General features: G+C 38.3%; 1 protein-coding gene across 5 annotated transcripts in view; it reads left to right on the top strand.

The window, feature by feature from the left end:
• The window catches only part of BICC1 (BicC family RNA binding protein 1), a 293,760-nt gene that overhangs the window by 34,837 nt on the left and 235,432 nt on the right, over positions 1-23,491 (top strand). Inside the window, exon 1 of one of the 5 annotated variants that reach the window (XM_073886241.1) lies at positions 7,544-7,565. The exons of the other annotated variants lie outside the window; for them this stretch is intronic. The gene's annotated coding sequence lies outside the window, so the exon portion shown is untranslated. Of the gene's footprint in view, positions 1-7,543; positions 7,566-23,491 lie in introns of those variants that run through there. 5 annotated transcript variants of the gene reach the window in all.

The following is a 23,491-nucleotide window of genomic DNA, read 5'->3' as shown; positions in this document are numbered from 1 at the left end:
CTGTGTGAAATCATTTTATCCCCAGAGCTTATGTGCTGTTCTTTTGCCTTTAGTCTTACCTATTGCACTTATTTCTAAGGATACTTAGGTTAGCACCTTCCACTTTTACTCTTCAGTAAGTTTATTTTATACATTTGTTAAATTCTTTTGTCACAGTCTGTATTTCATCCTGGAATTCTTCAACCTTTTAAGTAATTTAAAATGTGAATACATAAAGTTTTGCTGTGTATGCTGTAAAGTTTTGTGGGTTTTGACAGATGCACGATGTCATGTACCCCTCATTATTATATGGAATAGTTTCACAATCCTAAAAATTACATGTGCTTTACCTGTTCAGTCCTTACCTCTTCCCAACCCTCCTATCTGTGTTTTTTGCTTGGCTTTATATAGTTGTCTTTTTTTTTTTCCAGAATCATATTCCATCGTATGCCAGACTACAGTTTGCATATACATTGACTTATTGAGATTGTTACCATGTTTTGGCCATTATGATTGAAGCTTCTATAAACATTCTCATGCAGGTGTTTGTGTGGGCATAAATTTTCAAGTGAATTGGGTACTTGGGAACATGGTTGCCAAATTGTATGATAAGGCTACTTATGCCTGTGCCAAACTGTATTCCAAAGTGGCTGTTCCTTTTGCCTTTCCACCAGAAATGAATGAGAGTTCTTATTGCTATGAATTTTTGCCAACATTTGGTATTGTATGTGTTTTGGATGTTAGCCATTTTAATAGATGTGTAATAGTGTTTTATGGTTTTACTTTACATTATAATTCCCTAATGATGTATGATGTTGAGCATCTTTTCATATGTTTATTTCCCATCTGTATAATAGATCTTCTTTGGTAATGTGTTTGGAACTTTTGTCCCTATTTACAGGGTAATTTCTTATTGTTGAGTTTTAGAAATTCCTTGTATATTTTGTGTACAAATCCTTTATTAGATATGTATTTTGCAAATATTTTCTTCCAGTCTTTGGCTTGGCTCTGTTCTCTTTTTTTTTAAGATTTTATTTATTTGACAGAGAGAGAGACACAGTGAGAGAGGGAACACAAGCAGGGGGAGCGGGAGAGGGAGAAGCAGACTTCCCGCCGAGCAGGGAGCCTGATAGGGGGCTTGGTCCCAGGACCCTGGGATCATGACCTGAGCCAAAGGCAGATGCCCAACTACTGAGCCACCCAGGTGCCCCTCTCTGTTCTCTTAACAGTGTTTTTCACAGATAAGCTTTAAATTTTATCAAGTCCAACTTCTCTCTTCTTTTGTAGATAGTGTTTTTGGTATTATATCTAAAAACTCATAGCTAAACCCAATGTCTTGTATGTTTTCTTCTGGAAATTTTATAGTTTTGCAATTTACATGTAGCTCTATGATCCATTTTGTGCTAATTATTTTTAGGGTGTAAGGTCTAAGTCTAGGTTTTTTTTCTTTTGGCATGTGGATATCCAATTGTAGCACTATTTGTTGAGAACACAATCCTTTTTCCTTTGAATAACCGTCATCTTTTTCAAAACTCAATTACCTATATTTGTATGGGTCTCTCTCTGGGCTTTCTGTTCTGTGTGTATGTTCTTTTGCCAACTTCACTGTCTTAACTGAGTTTGACTTTAATTGGTATCAATTTTTAGATAGGAGTTGAAAAAGGGGTTCTCATTGAATTTTATAACAGTGCTTGTGTGTTTGGGTTTCCTAAGGCATTAGCTATTTAATCTTCTTCATCCACTGTAAACTCTTAACATTATGCATCATGGTTGTTTTCAAGTGAAATTGGGAATGAACATCTCTAGTCTTCTTTCATATCCCTGTAATAGTAAATATAAACTCTTCCTGACATATGATGTACTTACTCGTTTTTCATTTGTTCCCCTGATTCTTCACTAGAATTGAAGATCTTTAAGAGCAGGATTTTTGTTGTTGTTTGCCGCTGTGACCCTTACCTGTAGGACTTGAGTGGCATATAAGATCTCAGTGATATAATGTAAACCAGATGAGTGAAATACAGTGTCTCATATTTGTAAGGTTCTTGAGCAATAGGGAATTGTACAAAGATGAATTTGCCAAATAGCTAAACATTATTTAAAGTTGGAGAAACTTGCAGTTGGTAGTTTCTTTTTTATTATTATTATATTCAGTTAGCCAATATATCATTAGTTTTTGATGTAGTGTTCAGTTGGTTGTTTCAAAGTATGATTGCGTGTTACTCTTCTTTCCTAAACACACTGTACTGAACTTAATTTGTTTTTTATGCTATTTCATATAATATTTTTTTACCAGAAATCAAGAAATCAGGTTAAAGGCTTATTTCAGAAATTACCTAGATAAGAGATCTTAGAAAAGTAAACATTTCTCTTGGTCTCTAGTTTCAGTGACTAGATGATCTCTTAAGATTCCAACAGTCTCTAAAATTGTGATTGATAATGACTCATTCCTTGTAGCTTATCATGCCAGGTGCTTTTCCTCAAGAGATATTCATACGTGTAGAATTATTATCTTTAACAGCATGTGGCTTCAGACAATTTTTTTTTTTAAAGATGTATTTATTTTGAGAGGGAGAGAGAGCACGCACGTGCTCATGTGTGTGCATGAGCAGGGGGAAGGGCAGAGGGAGAGGGAGAGAGAATCTCAAGCAGACTCCCCATTGAGCACAGAGCCTGATGCAGGGCTTGATCTCACCATCCTGGGGTCACGACCTGAGCTGAAACCAGAAGTCAGACACTCAACCGACTGAGCCACCCAGGGGCCCCTTTAGACAGTATTCTTAATTATTTAAGAAAATTGGGGCACCTGGCTGGCTCAGTCAGTAGAGCGTGCAACTCTTGATCTCAGGGTCATGAGTTTGGACATCATGTTCAGTGTAGAGATTGACTGCTAAAAAATAAACTTAAAAAAATCATCTTTTGTTGCTAAGTGTTCCTATGTTTATATATTTTCCCCTGAACTGTAGTTTTATTTATTTTTTCATCCCCATTAAATTGACTCCCATAGGGCTTGTTCATCTCTGCAATCCGTTAGTAGGCACTCTCAATAAATACATAACAGATGTTGTGGTAGGTGGAGTAATGGCCAGCTAAAGTTACCCACCTCCCAATTCCTGAAACCTGTGAATATGTTACACTGGCAGGGGGTTGGGAGGAGGTGGCTTAAGGCTGCAGGTGGAATTAAATTTGTTAATCAGCTGACCTTAAAATAGATGATTCATGTGAGTTCAGTGTAATCATAAGGTGATAAGGGAGGCAAGAGAGAGTCAGAGGGACACAAAGGAAAAAAACTCTACTGACCCTTGTTGGTTTTAAAGATGGAAGGGGTCCTGAGCCAAGGAATGTGGGTGGCCTCTGGAAGCTGGAAAGGCAAGGAAACACGTTCACAGTAGAACTTCCAGAAGAAATGTAGCTCTGCCAGCACTTGATTTTAGCCCAGTAAAACCCATTTTGGACTTCTGACCTCAAAAACTATAGGATAATACATTTGTATTGTTTTATACTATTAAGTTTGTGATAGTTTGTCATAGCAGCAATGGGAAACTAATACAAACACACGTCTAGTGCAAAGAACACTAAATTAATTTCAGAAATAAACATTCTGAAAACATAAATATATCAAGACAAATAATTATGGGGCAGTGGGGCTCTCTGTTTTTAGCTTTCTTTAAAGAACATCAGGATTTTAATACTCTTTTTTTTTTAAGATTTTATTTATTTGACAGAGAGAGACACACAGCGAGAGAGGTAACACAAGTAGGGGGAGTGGGAGAGGGAGAAGCAGCCTTCCTGTGGAGCAGGGAGCCTGACGTGGGTCTCTATCCCAGGACCCTGGGACCATGACCTTAGCTGAAGGCAGACGCTTAACAACTGAGCCACCCAGATGCCCCTTTAATACTGTTTTTGTATGCTAAAACTTCTTGTGTCATTTTCAAGGTTAGCCTTTTAGAAGTTTTGCCAGTAAAACACATAACTTACAAGAAATTTGAATATCCATGTACTGGATCTGGATAGGACGGAGTTCACTCATGTGATAATGGTTTTAGCTTCCTGGTTATCTACAGTATTTGAGGGAAATGGTGACCTATACCATTAAAAACATTGAATAATTTATATTTGCATTTGAACTTTGTTGGATAGAATGAGGATTATATTTTTAAAATTTAATTTTTATTTGTATTTAAAAAGTAGTTAAATTTTAAAATTTAAATCCGACTAGCTAATATATAGTACATCATTAGTGTTTGATGTAGTGTTCAATGATTTATTAGTTGTGCATAACACCCAGTGCTCATCACATCACATCACATGCCCTCTTTAATGCCCATCACCCAGTTACCCCATCCCCGCACCATCCTCCGTTTCTGCAAACTTCAGTTCCTTTCCTGGAGTCAAGGGTCTCTCAAGGGTCTCTCACGTCCTCAGAGGGTCAAATCTCTCTCTGATTTCTTCCCATTCAGTTTTCCCTCCCTTCCCCTATGATCCTCTGTGCTGTTCCTTATGTTCCACATATGAGTAAAACCATAAGATGATTGTGTTTCTCTGATTGTTTCACTTAGCATAATACCCTCTAGTTCCGTCCATGTCGATGCAAGTGGTAGGTATTCATTCTTTCTGATGCCGAGTAATAATTCCATTGTATACATGAACCACATCTTTATCCATTCATCTCTTGAAGGAGATCTCGGCTCCTTCCACAGTTTGGCTATTGCTGCTATAAACATTGGGGTGCAGGTGCCCTGTCTTTTCACTACATTTGTATCTTTGGGGTAAATATTCAGCAGTGCAATTCCTGGGTTGTAGGGTAGCTCTATTTTTAACTTCTTAAGGAACCTCCATACTGTTTTCCAGAGTGTCTGTACCAGCTTGCATTCCCACCAACAGTGTAATTACCTTGATCCCAAAACCAGACAATGACCACATCAAAAAGGAAAATTACAGGCCAATATCCCTGATGAACATGGATGCTAAAAATCTCACCAAGATACTAGCCAATAGGATCCAATAGTACTTAAAGGGATTATTCACCATGACCAGGTGAGGTTTATTCCTGGGATGTAAGGGTGGTTCAACATTCGCAAGTCAATCAACGTGATACATCACAAAATAAAAGAAAGGACAAGATCCTCTCAATTGATGCAGAAAAAGCATTTGACAAAATACAGCATTCTTTCTTGATTAAAACTCTCCACAGTTTAGGGGTAGAGGGAACATGCCTCAATATCATGAAAGCCATTTTTGAAAAGCCCACAGTGAATATCATTCCCAATGGGGAAAAACTGAGAGCTTTTCCCTTAAGGTCAGGAACACTACAGGGATGCCCACTTTCATCAATATTGTTCACCATAGTACTAGAAATCCTAGCCTCCACAGTCAGACAACAAAAAAACATAAAAGGCATTCAAAGTGGTAAAGAAGAAATCGAATTCTCTTTCTTTGCAGATAACTTGATACTTTATGTGGAAAACTGAAAAGACTCCACCCTAAAATTGCTAGAATTCATACAGCAATTCTGCGACGTGGCAGGATACAAAATCAGTGCACAAAAATCAGTTGCATTTCTATACGCTAACAATGTGACTGAAGAAAGAAAAATTAAGGAATTGATCCCATTTACAATTGTACTAAAAACCATAAGATACCAAGGAATAAACCTAACCAAAGAGGTAAAGGATCTATACTCTAGAAACTACAGAACACTTATGAAAGAAATTGAGGAAGACACAAAGAGATGGAAAAACATTCCATGCTCATGGATTGGAAGAATAAACATTGTTAAAATGTCTATGTTGCGCAGAGCAATCTACAGATTCAATGCAATCCCTATCAAAATACCATTGACATATTTCACAGAGCTGGAACAAATAATCCTAAAATTTGTATGGAACCAGAAAAGACCCCGAATTGCCAGGGGAATGTTGAAAAAGAAAACCAAAGCTGGTGGCATCACAATTCTGGACTTCAAGCTATATTACAAAGCTGTGATCATCAAGACAGCATGGTACTGGTGCAAGAACAGACACAGATCAGTGGAACAGAATAGAGAACCCAGAGATGGAACCTCAACTCTAGGATCAACTAATCTTCAACAAAGCAGGAAAGAATGTTCAGTGGAAAAAAAGGCTCTTCAACAAATGGTGTTGGGAAAATTGGACAGCCACATGCAGAAGAATGAAACTGGACCATTCTCTTAACACCATACACAATGATAAACTCAAAATGGATGAAAGATCTAAATGTGAGACAGGAATCCATCAAAATCCTAGAGGAGAACACAGGCAGTAACCTCTTTGACCTTGGCTGTAGCAACTTCTCGAAAGACTCGTCTCCAAAGGCAAGGGAAACAAAAGCAAAAATGAACTATTGGGACTTCATCAAGATAAAAAGCTTGTGCAGGCAAAGGAAATAGTCAACAAAACGAAAAGGCAACCCACGGAATGGGAGAAGATATTTGCAAATGACATAACAGCTAAAGGGCTGGTATCCAAGATCTGTATAGAATTTATCAAACTGAACACCCAAAAACCAACAAATCTGGTCAAGAAATAGGCAGAAGACGTGAACAGATATTTCTCCAGAAAGATACCCAAATGGCTAAAAGACACATGAAAAAATGCTCCACATCACTTGGCATTGGAAATACAAATCAAAACCACAATGAGATACCACCTCACACAAGATAGAATGGCTAAAATTGGGGTGCCTGTGTGGCTCAGTCAGTTAAGCGTCTGCCTTAAGTTCAGGTCATGATCCCATGGTCCTGAGATTGAGTCCCACATTAGGCTCCCTGCTCAGCAGGGAGTCTGCTTCTGCTTCTCCCTCTGCCCCTCCCCCTGCTTGTGCTCTCTCTTGCTCTCTCAAATAAATAAATTAATTAATTAATTAATTTAAATCTTTAAAAAAATGACTCTAATTAACAAGAAAGGGAACAACAAATGTTGGTGAGGATGTGGAGAAAGGGGAATGCTTTTACTCTGTTGGTGGGAATGCAAGCTGGTACAGTCACTCTAAAGAGTAGTTAATATTGTTTCTTGACATTTTAAATGGACAGATTTCTTACGGGGTGGCAAGTGGAAGGCAGGATTTTATTAAATTCAGAGTTGTGAATCCTGTATTAGAATCAGAAGGAGCTCTGAAGATTTCTGGATATGCCACACTAATTCCATGGTTGAGGAATGCTGAGGTTCAGAGAGGGTAGTGTAAGGGCTTTGCTCCTTAGCTTATCGTAGAACCCTGAGCATAATATAGGTCTGGGCTCTAAATCTAGTCTTCTTGTCTTGCTGCACACAAAGGTAAGGTAAAAATTAGAAAGTTTTAAGCCTTAACGTTGAACTTCATTGATTCAGTCGATTCTGTATTTATATACTTTTAATAAAAAGCCTGCAGTATGTAGATTCTTTTTTTAAAATACAGTAGCCATTATAAACATTTTAGACAAACAGGCATTCTTATTGTATTGTTCAGTTTTTGAATTTCCTACTTTTTTTTGTTTTGTGTCACAATCCTAAATAGCAGTAGTTTTGGAAGTACAAAGAAAGGGACAAGGATAAGACAAAATGCTGGTTTGTTTGCTGGACAAGATATATAAGGTAAGAATTATTTTCTCTTTTAGACCCATAAAATATTAACATTTGATACAAAAGTGAAGGACCTGATTTTTAAAATGTAATATTAATGTTGATTTAGCTGAGTTTTAAAGTTCTTACATAAGTTACATGTGGAGTTTTTGCTTCCCCAGTTTTGTTAGAATTATATTTAATTACAGTATGGAAGAATACCTTTTTTTAGTAATGCATATTACTATCATACTACTTTATTTTTTCATAAGCTTAATTCAGTTACATTTGTTTCTTTCTTGGCTTTGTGTCTGATTAAGAACATAACAGAGTAGGTAAACTCTAAAGTCATTATTTTCAGTTTGCATGTTTGTCTACATTTTGTGGTAGGTACTTCAAAGTCTCTTTCCAAAGTAAAATAACTTGTAAGTAATTAACACATTGTGGGGGGAGTAAAATTATTATCTTAGTTCATATTGATCAGGTCTAGGATAATTACTTGGGGGAGAAGTGCCTTTTTGAGATTTTTGCTTGAATTGCCATCAGACAGAGCAAAGTCCTGAAACTTGGTATAATGCACTTTCTTTTTCTTTTTTTGACTGTAAGGGCTTTTTATTTTTTATTCCTTTTAGGTTTTTGTTTAAATTTCAGTTAACATAGAGTGTAATATTAGTGTCAGGTGTACAATATAGTGATTCCACCATACTGTAAAACATCCAGTGCTCATCACAAGTGCACGCCTTAATCCTCATCACCTATTTCACCCATGCCCCCACCAACCTCCCTTCTGATAGCTTTCTGTTCTCTATAGTCGTGTCTGTTTTTTGGTTTGTTGTTTTTTTCCTTTGTTTGCTTGTTTTGTTTCTTAAATTCCACATATGAGTGAAGTCATATGGTATTTGTCTTTCTCTGACTTATTTCACTTAGCATTATACTCTAGCTCCATCCATGTCATTGCAAATGGCAAGATTTCATTTTTTCATGGCTGAGTAATATTTCCTTTTATATATATTCCACATCTTCTTTAATCATTCATCAATCAGTGGACACTTGGGCTGCTTCCATATCTTGGCTATTATAAATAATGCTGCTGTAAACTTGGAGGTGTGTATCCCTTTGAATTAGTGTTTTTGTATTCTTCGGGTAAATACCTAGTAGTGCAGTTGCTGGATTATAGTGGAGTTCTATTTTTAACTTTCTGAAGAATCTCCACACTGTTTTCCAGAGTGGCTGCACCAGTTTGCATTCCCATCAACAGTGCACAGGGGTTCCTTTTTCTCCACATTCTTGCCAACACCTGTTGTTTCTTGTGTTACTGATTTTAGCCATCCTGACTGGTGTGAGGTGATATCTCATTGTAGTTTTGATTTGCATTTCCCTGATGGTGAGTGATGATGTGCATCTTTTCATGTGTCTGTTGGCCGTCTGTATATCTTCTTTGGAGAAATGTCTGTTTATTTCTTCTGCCCATTTTTTAATTGGATTATTCGATTTTTGGGTGTTTTATAAGTTCTTTATATATTTTTGTTACTAACCCTTTATCAGATATGTCATTTGAAAATATTTTCTCCCACTGAGTAGGTTGCCTTTTAGTTTTGTTGATTGTTTTGTTTGCTGTGCAGCTTTTTATTTTGATGTGGTCTGAATAGTTTATTTTTGCTTTTCTTTCCCTTGCCTCAGGGGACTTACCTAGAAAAAAGTTGCTGCCACTAATGTCAAAGAAGTTACTACCTGTGTTCTCCTGTAGGATTTTAATGGTTTCATGTCTCACATTTAGGTCTTTAATTAATTTTGGATTTATTTTTGTGTTTGGTGTAAGAAAGTAGTGCACTTTTTGGATTCCTGTCATGACAACCTAATGGATGTCAGAATTCTGTTTTAGCTAAAGAGAATGGAGGTCATTGGACCTTTTTTTCAGGTGGTGGCCTTAGGACATGAGTAACATATTAAAAGTTGCAACTTCTGGTCCTAGACATTTCACCTATTTGATTGAATTAATTGCTCCCGCATTGATTTTGTGTGGTGTCAGGGACAGAATTGGCCACCCAAGTAGTTACAAAGTAGAGTAATCAGTAATCCTGGCAGGAGTCCTAGAAACATCGGTATAAATAGGCCAATTTTCTCTTCTGATCATCAAGATCAAAAAAGGGAAGCTGAGGTCTAGGTAATGAGATTCTCTGTATGTGAAGTCAGTTAATTTTCAGTGAGTAGGATCAGTATTTTCATCTCTTACGGTAATGATTAGCAACTCTTGTTAAGGGAAGTTTCAGTGAATGCTTGAAAAATATGGGTCAGTGAGGTCTCTCATGTGAAACTCAGTGTTGGTCTGGCATCTCTGGAACTCAAATGATGGCCAAATGGGTTTGGCCTCTGATAAACAGAGTTTTAATCATTAAATGGAAATGGATAAAATTGGTGAACAAATACAGTGGCTTCAAAGCCCTGATTTGGTTTTTAAATAACCCCTAACTTTGGTTGGAGGAGAGTCAAGTGAAATATTTCACCACTGGAGTTATCACTAAAGAGAATCAGTTCAGGGAATGATGCTAGTTTCTCTAAACATGGTGTTCTACACTAAGGATCAAAACTGTCATTCCCAGTTAGGTAGCATTTGGGTGGAGAAGTAATAACAAAGTGTATGTTTTAAAAAATGTCTTCCACTTATTTGGTTAATTATGGTTATTTAGATAATTTATAAATGATAGAATGACAAAGTCTATTTGTAAGTCTGTGGAACTTCTATTTAGTTGTGTTGGGGGATGGTTAATATTATAACAAACTATTAACTTGGGATGAAAGTTATACTTCCCAGGTTGTGTTAAAAATGTATCTCGGGTGCCTGGGTGGCTCAGTCGTTAAGCGTCTGCCTTTGGCTCAGGTCATGATCCCAGAGTCCTGGGATCGAGTCCCACATCAGGCTCCCTGCTCAGCGGGAAGCCTGCTTCTCCCTCTCCCACTCCCCCTGCTTGTGTTCCTGCTCTCACTGTCTCTCTCTGTCAAATAAATAAATAAAATCTTTAAAAAAAATGTATCTCTTATTGCTGAATGGAAAGCCTCGGTTCTGTCTAATCTTATTGGTATAGGTGTATGCATGCAAGGTAGAAAAAGATTAATTTTACTCATTTGCAGTTTCTCAGATTCTGAAATTGCCTTGCTAGATCTAAAATAAATATTATAATAGGTCAGTTTGGTGATGCATTGAAGCATTTCATGTAAGCAAAGAATGTTAGAGTTATTAGAATACTTGATGGGCCATAAATCCACTTAGCATAAAAGTTTGCAACTTGGTTGATAGTATAAGGGCAAAAGAAACTATCAAGAAATATGATTTATGGGGCACCTGGGTAGCTTAGTTGTTAAGCATCTGCCTTCGGCTCAGATCGTGATCCCAGGGTTCTGGGATTGAACCGACATTGGGCTGTCTGCTCCACGGGAAGCCTGCTTCTCCCTCTCCCACTCTCCCTTCTTGTGTTCCCTCTTTTGCTGTCTCTCTGTCAAATTAAAAAAAATAAATAAATATGACTTACAGAATATTGACATAGAGTTAAGTTAGCATAATTTCATCCCCTCTAATGCCAAATTTTGTTCTTAGAACTAAGAGTAATTTGATTGATAGGGCAGTGATGCAGGCAGGAAATTGTTTTTTTTTCAAATCACTTTTCTGATTGCTTTTGAGTTTTTTTTTAAAAAACTGCGTTTGCAATATTGTAATTATGTAGATAGTGTTTGCAGAATCAAGAAATATACTTGGAGTGGTTAAGAAGAAAACAATCTTAAATTACTAAATCTGCAGGTCAAAGAATATCCAGACATCAAAGTCCAAAGGAGTCACTTAACTTTTTTTCATGTTTCTCTTTTCTCAGTTATACTCAGCTTCCTTTTTTTTTGATTATGTATTTTCTTGCATTATTATTATTTTTTGTTAGTGGAGGGTTTTTGAGTAATTTCTTCATATGGGGTACTTTGGTTGGAAGAATAGCCTCCCAAAGTTGTCCCTGTCTTTATTCCTAGAACATGGAAATGTTACCTTATGCAGTAAAGAGACCTTACAGATGTGATTAAATTAAGGATTGGGAGACTATGCTAGATAATTACTTTTTCTCTGAAGAATTTTCTTTAATATTTTTTATCCTTTAACATTCTTATTTTGCTTTTATTTTTGAAAGAAATTTTCATTGACTGTAATTCTAGGTTGACAGTTTTTTTCTTTCATTACTTTGGAGATGTTTCACTGTCTTCTGGCTTGCACTCTTTCTTTTTTTTTTTAAGATTATTTATTTATTTATTTGACGAGAGAGAGAGAGAGAGAGAGAGAGAGAGAGAGACAGGAGAGAGGGAACACAAGCACAGGGAGTGGGAGAGGGAGAAGCAGGCTTTTCACTGAGCAGAGAGCCCAATGTGGGGCTTGATCCCAGGATCCTGGGAGCATGAGAGCCGAAGGCAGACTGAGGCTTAATGACTGAGCCACCCAGGCGCCCCTGGCTTGTGTTATTTCTGATGAGAAACTGGTCATCATCTGTAAATTAAATTTGCTCTGTAATTAATGTGTATTTTTTTTCTCTAGTTGGATTAGAGATATTTTCTTTAACACTGGTTTAAGCACTGTGATGATGACATATATATCAGTGTTGTTTTATTCATGTTTCTTATGTTGAGTTCATTGAGTTTCTTGAATTTATGGGTTTATAGTTTTCATCAGATTTAGAAAATTTTCAACCATTATTTCTTTAAATATTTTTTCTGTTCCCTTCCTTTGGGGATTTGATTTATATGTATTAGTTTGCTTGAAGTAGTTCTCCACCTCACTGATGCTCTGTTCATTTTTCCCCAGCATTTTTTTTTTTTTTACCATTGTGATTCATTTTAGATAGTCTCTATTCTGTCACTTCAACTTCTGTTTTTTTTTCTTAGAAATTTTAATGTGCTTTTAGTCCTATCCAGTATGAAACCCCAGACATTGTTGTTTTCACTTCTAGAAGTTAAGTTACGATCTTTTGAATATCTTAAAATTTTCAAATTTTCCTTGTGCTTTTGATCACATAGTAACCTTTTATTAATGTTCTGTCTGCTAATTCTAATATACGACAGTTCTGGGTTGGCTCTACTAACTGATCTATGTCCTTATTATGGATTGTATTTTCCTGGTTCTTTATATGCCTAGTAATTTTTCATTACATGCCAGACATTGTGATTTTTATCTTGTTGAATGCTGGATATTTTTGTATTCTTGAGCTTTGTTATGGAATATAGTTAAGTCACTCAGAAAGGATTTGGCCATTTCATGTCTTGTTTTTAAGCTTGCTTAGGTAAGACCAGAGCAGCATTTAGTCTAGGACTAGTTAATACCTTCTACTGAGGCAAAATCCTTTTTACATAATCTACTTGATGTCCTGTTGATTATGAAGCTTTCTACTCTGACTAATGGGAACAATCTGTGTGTTATGTAACAGCTTTATGTTATTCCCTCTAATCCTTTCAGGTGGTTCTTGGCTAGTTTCCTTACACACATAGGTTGATCAGGGAGTACTGGACGGGAACCCCAGCATCTCTTTAGAGTTCTCTGCCTTCATAACTTTCTCCTCTGTGGTATTCTGCCCTGCAAACTCACAATATCTTGGTGTCCTTGTACTCCCAGACCCTCTCCTTAGCTCAGGGAGACCACCAGGCTCGATCTGGCTCCATGCTTTTTGTTCTGTAGTCTGGAAATCCCATCCAGGCAATAAGCAGTTTCAGTTGTGTGGTTACCTTGTTTGTTTCCTGTCTCTCATTGTCCTCTGTTGCTCAGTGTCCAGTGTTTTAAAAACCATTGTTCAAAATATTTTGTCCGGTTTCGAGTTGTTTCAAGTGTGTGGGTAAATCTGGTGCCTGTTTCTCTTGGCTGGGAGAGGATGGCTCCAGCCTGTGAGATCTAAATCTTCTCCAAGCAGCATTCTTAGGACCACCTTCTTGTTGTTAACTTCAGAGTGTAGTTTGTTTAGTAAAGACGCCCAGACTTTTAGTTTTACTTGGGACCTGAAAAATAATGTCTTTAAGTATATTTAGGATGATTTATGATGGTTTATCTGAAGGTCTATAAAATAGGGTAAAAGTCTTTAGAGTTCAGTTGTAATGCTGAAATATATTACACTTTGAGTTCTAAATGGCTTAAAAAACTGAAAAATGGTAGCATACTTTGTGTGTGCGGGGTTTTAATTTAATATTGAAATGCGGCCATTCGATGTGTTGATATATCTGTTTCCTGGAAAAAATGAAATTTTAAGTTGAGAAACAATGGAGTATTTTAAACTTTGGTGTCACTTAGTTTTCTTTGGAATGCATTTTTATAAGTGATAAAATTTTTAGTGATTTGGTGAAGTTATTGAAATTTCTTGAAAAAAGTTGGCTAAATTTTTCCTACTGTTTGCTATAAGAAACAGGTTGCATTTGGAAGCATGCATTTAATTACTGGTAGAATCCTGTGCCACATTTTATTATGTACAACTTTTTCTTTTGGCTTTCAAGTGACAAAAAAATAAAAGCTCTGTGTTTTGTGATAAATATGTGATCAAAGTTTGAGGTGAGTGAAAGCTGATGACATATTTTATGATTTTAACTGATTTCAGTTAAAAGTCCTTTTGTTTTAGCTTTATTTGGGTTATATATCTAGGAACAGCATAGTGATTTGGGGTCATTTTCAGTCTTCCTTTTTTCCTCTCTTCATGGGTTGTTTCAAAAATTAAATGGTTTTGAAGCAAAGTCTTTCACAAAGTGCTTTGCTCTCAGTTATTGTTTATTTGCCATGGCTCTAAATCAAGTCCATAAATGAGAAAATGGTTTTGGCTCCCTGAGTGAGGCCAGAAATGCCAATTGCAGTGTCTGTATCAGTGGGGCTGTCCTTGACTTTGCAGGCAGCAGGCACTTTATATGAATCATCTCAGAAGCACTGTGGGACAAGCAGCAGTGTCCCATGTTACAAATGAGGGACATGATGTTCAGTGAGGTCACAGTAAGCTGCCTCTCAAGTCATTCTGCTAACAAAGAGGCTGACTCTGTAATACCCACGCACTGTGCTGTCTCCTGTTTCCCCATGGACATGGGCAGAGGCAGCTACTGGCTGTTCCAGTGCCCTGTGTCCAAATTGTCATAGAGGTCTTTCTGCCCTCCTCCAGGGGAGCACTGGGTTGTCAATTACAGTCCTGAACTAGTTGATAGGAAGCCCACTCCTTTATTTTAAAAGGGGCTTTAAAAACCATTGTATATGATTTTAATAAATGTGGATGTGAATGGTTCTGGCTCTTTAGGAAAAATCTATGAAATGAGGTATTTTTAGGAATAATTAAAGAATATCCATGAAATGACATACTTTTATGTACAATTTTGTGTTTCCCATTTTAAATAGTGTTGGTATAAAAAAGAGTAGGAAAGAAAAAATTATTTAAGAATTTGGGTACCAGTCACTTCAGATACCATCTTCTTTTTTGATTCTTATCACATTTACCTATGTACAGTTTTTGCTTCATCTCACCTAGCTATTGTAGAAATTTATAATAAGCCAAATCTTCCAGTGCTTTTCAGAGTCACTGATTCATCTCCTAGGTATTACGTGAATGTTCTGTTTATGTCTTTGAATTAGAACGTGATATAATTTGCAAATTGGTAGATGCATTTTACATTCAGGATTTTATGGGCTCTTTATGCTTAATATATGGCATTCTGGAGGTAGGCACAAGTGAAGGACTTACAGCAATCAATCATTAGATCATTATTTCATGTTTGTGCATCCATGTGCTTAGGGACAACAGTGTGAACAAGGCAGACCTAGGCTCTCATCTCCAAAGGCTTGTAGTCAAGGATTGCAAGAGTTTTGAAACTTTACACAGATGCTTAGCAGAGTCTCTTTTTATCCTATCTGCAAGGGACCTGGTCAGTTAAATGGGCCGGCATGCTCTGCCTCTGGGCAGCCTGTCCCTTGGGGGCTTAGGAAAGAGGGCAAGCCTCTGAATGAGAAAGCAGACCACCCCTCATCTTCACAGCAAACTGGACACTACTGTCCCCCCACCACCTCACTGCCTGCCCTGGGAGGATAGTACAAAATTGTAATGGAAAAACAAAATAACTTCGAACCCTTTGTCATATTAAGTGGATGACCTCCAGTAACTGGAAAAGACAAGGAAGTGATTCTCCCTAGAGCCTCCAGAAGGAATGTACACCTGCCAACATTATTTTAGCCTGTAAGACTCATTTATGATTTTTGAACTACAGAATACTAAATAAAAAAATTGTGGTGTTTTAAGCCACTGAGTTTATGATAACTTGTTGTAGTAGCACTAGGAAACTAATATACCCCCAAAGCAGGGAGGTGTTTGGAGAGCGAAACTGTAACCCTTACATTTTTAAATCCAATACAGAATAAAATACATGCTAACTAAAGGTATAATAGAAAGAATGAGTGAATGGATAAATGAATACTGACTTTAACACTTGACTTTTTAAACTTATAATCCAGACATTGAAACAATTCACAAGAATGAGAATGGGAAGTAGTGGGTTTAAAAAAAAAAACCTTCCCTAAATTTAGGGGACTTAGTAATAGATATCTGTTAATGGACTCAAGCTCAGTTGTGCTCAGGGACATGATTTCCCTGTTTAATTAAAAAATGCTTATGTGCATACTCCAGAAGATGGCGGAGGAGTAGGAGACCTAGATTTCGTCTGGTCTCAGGAATTCAGCTGAATAGGGATCAAACCATTCTGAACACCTATGAACTCAACAGAAGATCAAAGAGGAGAGTAGCAACAACTATCTGAACAGAGAAGCGACCACTTACTGGAAGGTAGGACGTGCGGAGAAGGGAATCTGAGGCGATATTCGGGAGGATAGCCGGCGGGGGAGGGGCCTCCGTGGGCCGCTTCTGGCAAGTGATAGAGTGGCGGAGCACAAAATCGGAACTGTTAGAAGTCGGCTCCGTTGAGGGACGTCGCTGCAGTGGCTAAGCAGGGGGTGGAATCCTCCCGGGACAGTGTGGTCTCAGGACCCTTGGGGTCACAGAAAGACCGGGGGTGCCTGAGTGCGGCAGAGCTCCCAGGTATCGGAGCGGGGAAGCCGGCTGCAGGGACGGAGCTGAGGCGCGGGCTTTCAGGTTGGGGTTGCCATAAACTGTGATCCGCGGCCCAGTCGGGCCACTGCTCCTCCAGCAGGGACCCAACAGGCGGCAGATCCGGGGAGACTTCCCTTCCTTCCCGGGGAGGAGTGGCGCGGGAACGCACTGCAGGGATCTGCTGGGTTTGGAGACTCCACACGGGGTCGAGTGCCAGAGATAGCAACGCTCGGTCACAGGTCGGGTGAGCACGGACTGCGGCTGGAGACCGGGGACAAGGGAGTGATTGCTTTTCTCTGGGGGCGCACTGAGGAGCGGGGCCCCGAGTTCTCAGCTCCTCCGGGTGGAGATTGGGAGGCCACCATTTTTGCCCTGGGCCTCCAAGGCTGTACGGAGAGCTTTCAGGGAACAAAAGCTCCTGAGATCAAACCGGAGCAGCTTGCTTAGCCCTGACCGACAAGGGCGGGGCAATTCAGCCTCCGTCAAAGACATTTGGAAACCACAGCAACAGGCCCCTCCCCCAGAAGATCAGCACGAACAGCCAGCAAACCAAGACCAAGTTTACCGATCAAGGAGAACGGGAGAACTCCAGAGCTAGGGGAATACTGCACATAGAATTCATGGCTTTTTTTTTACTATGATTCATTAGTTCATCAAAGTTAATTTTTGTTAACTGTTTTTTCTTTTTTCCTTTTTCAACCAACATCTTATCTCTTTTTAAAAAAAAAACATTTTTATTTTTCATTTTTAGAGTCATATTTTATCCCTTCATAGTAGTTACCCTTATTTTTGGCATATATATATAAGTTGTTCTCTCTTTAAAATTTTGAGATACAGTTTCTTCTAACAGATAAAAATATACCCTAAATCACTAGTGTATGGTTCTGTTCTAGTCTCCTGCCTGATCACATTCTCTCCCTTTTTTCTTTTTTTTTTTAAATCTTTCTTTTTTCAAACAACTTCTTATCAAGTTCTTTTATAAAATCTTTTATAATTTTCATCTTTACAGTCATCTTCTATCCCTTCATTGTATCAACCCTTATTTTGTACATATATGTCTTTCTTCCTTTAAAATTTAGGAGGCACTTTTTTCTAACAGACCAAAATACGCCCAAAATCTAGTGTGTGGCACTGATCTATTAACTAGTCTGATCATATTTGATCACATTCTGCTTTTTTTGTATTGTTCTGTTTTTGTTTTTATCTTTTTTTTTCTTTTTCTTTTCTTTCTTCTCTTTCGTTTTTCTTTCTTTCCCTTTCTTTTCCCCTGGTTTCACGTCTTTTCTGATTTGTATACAGTGTATTTGCTGGGGACATTATAAACCTGTTAGCATTTTGTTCTCTCATTCATCGATTCTCCTCTGGACAAAATCACAAGATGAAAAAAATCACCTCAGCAAAAAGAACAAGAGGTAGTACCGTCAGCCAGGGACCTATTCAATACGGACATTAGTACGATGTCGGACCTAGAGTTCAGAATCATGACTTTAAAGATACTAGCTGGGCTTGAAAAAAGCGTGGAAGTTATTAGAGAAACCCTTTCTGGAGAAATAACTAAAATCTAACCAAGTCGAAATCAAAAAGGCTATTGATGAGGTGCAATAAAAATGGGGGCACTGACTGCTAGGCTAAATGAGGCAGAAGAGAGAATCAGTGATATAGAAGACCAAATGATGGAAAATAAAGAGGCTGCGAAAAAGAGGGAGAAACAACTACAGGATCATGAGGGCAGAATTCGAGAGATAAGTGATACAATACGACGAAACAACATTAGAATAATTGGGATCCCAGAAGAAGAAGAAAGAGAGAGAGGGGCAGAAGGAATATTGGAGCAAATTATAGCAGAGAACTTCCCTAATGTGAGGAAGGAAACAGGCATCAAAATCCAGGAGGTACAGAGAACCCCTCTCAAAATCAATAATAATAGGTCAACACCCCGACATCTGATAGTAAAACTTACGAGTCTCAGAGACAAAGAGAAAATCCTGAAAGCAGCTCGGGAGAAGAGATATGTAACCTGCAATGGTAAAAATTTTAGATTGGCAACAGACCTATCCACAGAGACCTGGCAGGCCAGAAAGGACTGGCAAGATATCTTCAGAGCACTAAACGAGAAAAATATGCAGCCAAGAATACTATATCCAGCTAGGCTGTCATTGAAAATAGAAGGAGAGATAAAAAGCTTCCAGAACAAACAAAAACTAAAGGAATTTGCAAACACGAAACCAGCCCTCCAAGAAATATTGAAAGGGGTCCTCTAAGCAAAGAGAGAGCCTAAAAGCAGCAAAGATCAGAAAGGAACACAGACAACATACAGTAACAGTCACCTTACAGGCAATACAATGGCACTAAATTCATACCTTTCAATAGTTACCCTGAATGTAAATGGGCTCAATGCCCCAATCAAAAGACACAGGCTATCAGATTGGATTAAAAAACAAGACCCATCAATATGCTGTGTGCAAGAGACTCATTTTAGACCCAAAGACACCCCCAGATTGAAAGTGAGGGGGTGGAAAACCATTTACCATGCTAATGGACACCAAAAGAAAGCTGGGGTGGCAATCCTTATATCAGACAAACTAGATTTTAAAACAAAGACTAATAAGAGATGAGGAAGGACACTATATCCTACTTAAAGGGTCTATCCAACAAAAAGATCTAACAATTGTAAATATCTATGCCCCGAACATGGGAGCAGCCAATTATATAAGGCAATTAATAACAAAAGTGAAGAAACACATTGACAACAATACAATAATAGTGGGGGACTTTAATAACCCCTGACTGAAATGGACAGATCATCTAAGCAAAAGATCAACAAGGAAATAAAGACTTTAAATGACACACTGGACCAAATGGACTTCACAGACCTATTCAGAACATTCCATCCCAAAGCAACGGAATACACATTCTTCTCTAGTGCCCATGGAACATTCTCCAGAATTGATCACATCCTAGGTCACAAATCAGGTCTCAACCGGTACCAAAAGATTGGGAACATTCCCTGCATATTTTCAGACCACAATGCTTTGAAAGTAGAACTCCATCACAAGAGGAAAGTCGGAAAGAACTCAAATACATGGAAGCTAAAGAGCATCCTACTAAAGAATGAATGGGTCAACCAGGAAATTAAAGAAGAATTAAAAAAATTCATGGAAACCAATGGAAATGAAAACACAACTGTCCAAAATCTTTGGGATACAGCAAAGGCAGTCCTGAGAGGAAAGTATATAGCAATACAAGCCTTTCTCAAGAAACAAGAAAGGTCTCAAATACACAACCTAACCCTACACCTAAAGGAGCTGGAGAAAGAACAGCAAATAAAGCCTAAACCCAGTAGGAGAAGAGAAATAATAAAGATCAGAGCAGAAATCAATGAACTAGAAACCAAAAGAACAGTAGAACAGATCCTGGCCAGACTTATCAAAAAGAAAAGAGAAATGACCGAAATCAACAAAATCATCAATGAAAGAGGAGAGATCACAACCAACACCAAAGAAATACAAACAATTATAAGAACATAGTATGAGCAACTCTATGCCAGCAAATTAGATAACCTGGAAGAAATGGGTGCATTCCTAGAGATGTATCAACTCCCAAAACTGAACCAGGAAGAAAGAGAAAACCTGAACAGACCTATAACCACTAAGGAAATTGAAGCAGTCCTCAGAAATCTCCCACCAAACAAAAGCCCAGGGCCAGATGGCTTCCCAGGGAATTCTATCAGACATTTAAAGAAGAATTAATACCTATTCTCCTGAAACTGTCCCAAAAAATAGAAATGGAAGGAAAACTTCCAAATTCATTTTATGAGGCCACCATTACCTTGATCCCAAAACCAGACAAAGACCCCCTCAAAAGGAGAATTACAGACCAATATCGTTGATGAACATGGATGCAAAAATTCTCACCAAAATACTAGCCAATAGGATCCAACAGTACATTAAAAGGATTATTCACCATGACCAAGTGGGATTTATCCCCGGGCTGCAAGGCTGGTTCAACATCCACAAATCAATCAACGTGATACAATACATTAACATAAGAAAGAACAAGAACCATATGATCCTCTCAATAGATGCAGAAAAAGCATTTGACAAAGTACAGCATCCTTTCTTGATCAAAACTCTTCAGAGTATAGGGATAGAGGGTACATACCTCAATATCATAAAAGCCATCTACGAAAAACCTACAGCGAATATCTTTCTCAATGGGGAAAAGCTGAGAGCTTTTCCCCTAAGGTCAGGAACGCGGCAGGGCTGTCCACTCTCACCACTGCCATTCAACATAGTATTAGAAGTCCTAGCCACAGCAATCAGACAACAAAAAGAAATCAAAGGCATCCAAATCGGCAAAGAGGAAGTCAAACTCTCACTCTTTGCAGATGATATGATACTTTGTGTGGAAAACCCAAAAGACTCCACCCCAAAACTGCTAGAACTCATACAGGAATTCAGTCAAGTAGCAGGCTATAAAATCAATGCACAGAAATCAGTGGCATTCCTATACACCAACAACAAGACAGAAGAGAGACAAATCAAGGAGTCGATCCCATTCACAATTGCACCCAAAACCATAAGATACCTAGGAATAAATTTAACCAAAGAGGCAAAGGAGCTGCACTCAGAAAACTATAAAATACTCAGGAAAGAAATTGAAGAAGATACAAAGAAATGGAAAAACGTTCCATGCTCATGGATTGGGAGAACCGACATTGTGAAGATGTCCATGCTACCTAGAGCAATCTACACATTCAATGCAATCCCCATCAAAATACCATCCACTTTTTTCAAAGAAATGGAACAAATAATCCTAAAATTTGTATGGAACCAGAAGAGACCCCGAATAGCCAGAGGAATATTGAAAAAGAAAAGCAAAGCTGGCGGCATCACAATTCCGGACTTCCAGCTCTATTACAAAGCTGTCATCATCAAGACAGTATGGTACTGGCACAAACACAGACACATAGATCAATGGAACAGAATAGAGAGCCCAGAAGTGGACCCTCAACTCTATGGTCAACTCATCTTTGACAAAGCAGGAAAGAATGTCCAATGGAAAAAAGACTGTCTCTTCAACAAATGGTGTTGGGAAAATTGGACAGCCACATGCAGAAGAATGAAACTGGACCGTTTCCTTACACCACACACAAAAATAGACTCCAAATGGTTGAAAGACCTAAACGTGAGACAGGAGTCCATCCAAATCCTAAAGGAGAACACAGGTAGCAACCTCTTCGACCTCAGCCGCAGCAACTTCTTCCTAGAAACATCTCCAAAGGCAGGGGAAGCCAGGGCAAAAATGAACTATTGGGATTTCATCAAGATAAAAAGCTTTTGCACAGCAAAAGAAACAGTCCGCAAAACCAAAAGACAACCGACAGAATGGGAGAAAATATTTGCAAATGACATATCAGATAAAGGGCTAGTATCCAAAATCTATAAAGAACTTATCAAACTCAACACCCAAAGAACAAATAATCCAATCAAGAAATGGGCAGAAAACATGAACAGACATTTTTCCAAAGAAGACATCCAAACGGTCAACAGGCACATGAAAAAGTGCTCAACATCGCTCGGCATCAGGGAAATCCAAATCAAAACCTCCATGAGATACCACCTCACACCAGTCAGAATGGCTAAAATTAACAAGTCAGGGAATGACAGATGTTGGCGGGGATGTGGAGAAAGGGGAACCCTCCTACACTGTTGGTGGGAATGCAAGCTGGTGCAACCACTCTGGAAAACAGTATGGAGGTTCCTCAAACAGTTGAAATTAGAGCTACCATTCGATCCAGCAATTGCACTACTGGGTATTTACCCCAAAGATACAAATGTAGGGAGCCGAAGGGGTACGTGCACCCCAATGTTTATAGCAGCAATGTCCACAATAGCCAAACTGTGGAAAGAGCCAAGATGTCCATCGACAGATGAATGGATAAAGAAGAAGTGGTATATATGCACAATGGAATATTATGCAGCCATCAAAAGGAATGAGATATTGCCATGTGCCACGACGTGGATGGAACTGGAGGGTGTTATGCTTAGTGAAATAAGTCAATCAGAGAAAGACATGTATCATATGACCTCACTGATATGAGGAATTCTTAATCTCAGGAACAATCTGAGGGTTGCTGGAGTGGTCGGGGGTGGGAGGGATGGGGTGGCTGGGTGATAGATATTGGGGAGGGTATGTGCTATGGTGAGCACTGTGAATTGTGCAAGACTGTTGAATCACAGATCTGTACTTCTGAAACAAATAACGCAACATATTTTAAGAAAAAAGAAAAAGAAGAAGATAGCAGGAGAGGAAGAATGAAGGGGAGTAAGTCTGAGGGGGAGACGAACCAGGAGAGATGATGGACTCTGAAAAACAAACTGAGGGTTCTAGAGGGGAGGAGGGTAGGGGGATGGGTTAGCCTGGTGATGGGTATTAAAGAGGGCACATTCTGCATGGAGCACTCGGTGTTATGAACAAACAATGAATCATGGAACACTACACCAAAACAAATGATGTAATATATGGTGATTAACATAAGAATAAAAAATTAAAAAAAATGTTTATGTGGAAACAATGAATCATGGAACACTACATGAAAAACTAATGAGGTAATGTATGGTGATTAACATAACACACACACACACACACACACACAAAAGACCAGGACTCGCTCTAGATATATTGCAGGATTATTTGCCATGATAGACGTCAGACCCATGATTCTGATGTGTACCACTGATTAAGAAACATTGATTTGGATGATAACATATCTCTCTCTTGACTTAAATAATGTTATGAGCTATATTATAGAACTCCTGATATTAAACCATTCCTACTTTCCCTGAATAAACACTAGTTAGTCATTTTTTAAAAAAAATG

The sequence above is a fragment of the Callorhinus ursinus genome, unplaced genomic scaffold (genome assembly GCF_003265705.2).
Source record: "Callorhinus ursinus isolate GAN/ISIS: 27379988/994484 unplaced genomic scaffold, GSC_fseal_2.0 scaffold69, whole genome shotgun sequence".
Taxonomy (NCBI): Eukaryota; Metazoa; Chordata; class Mammalia; order Carnivora; family Otariidae; genus Callorhinus; species Callorhinus ursinus.
This window is presented reverse-complemented; position numbering and strand designations above follow the sequence as displayed.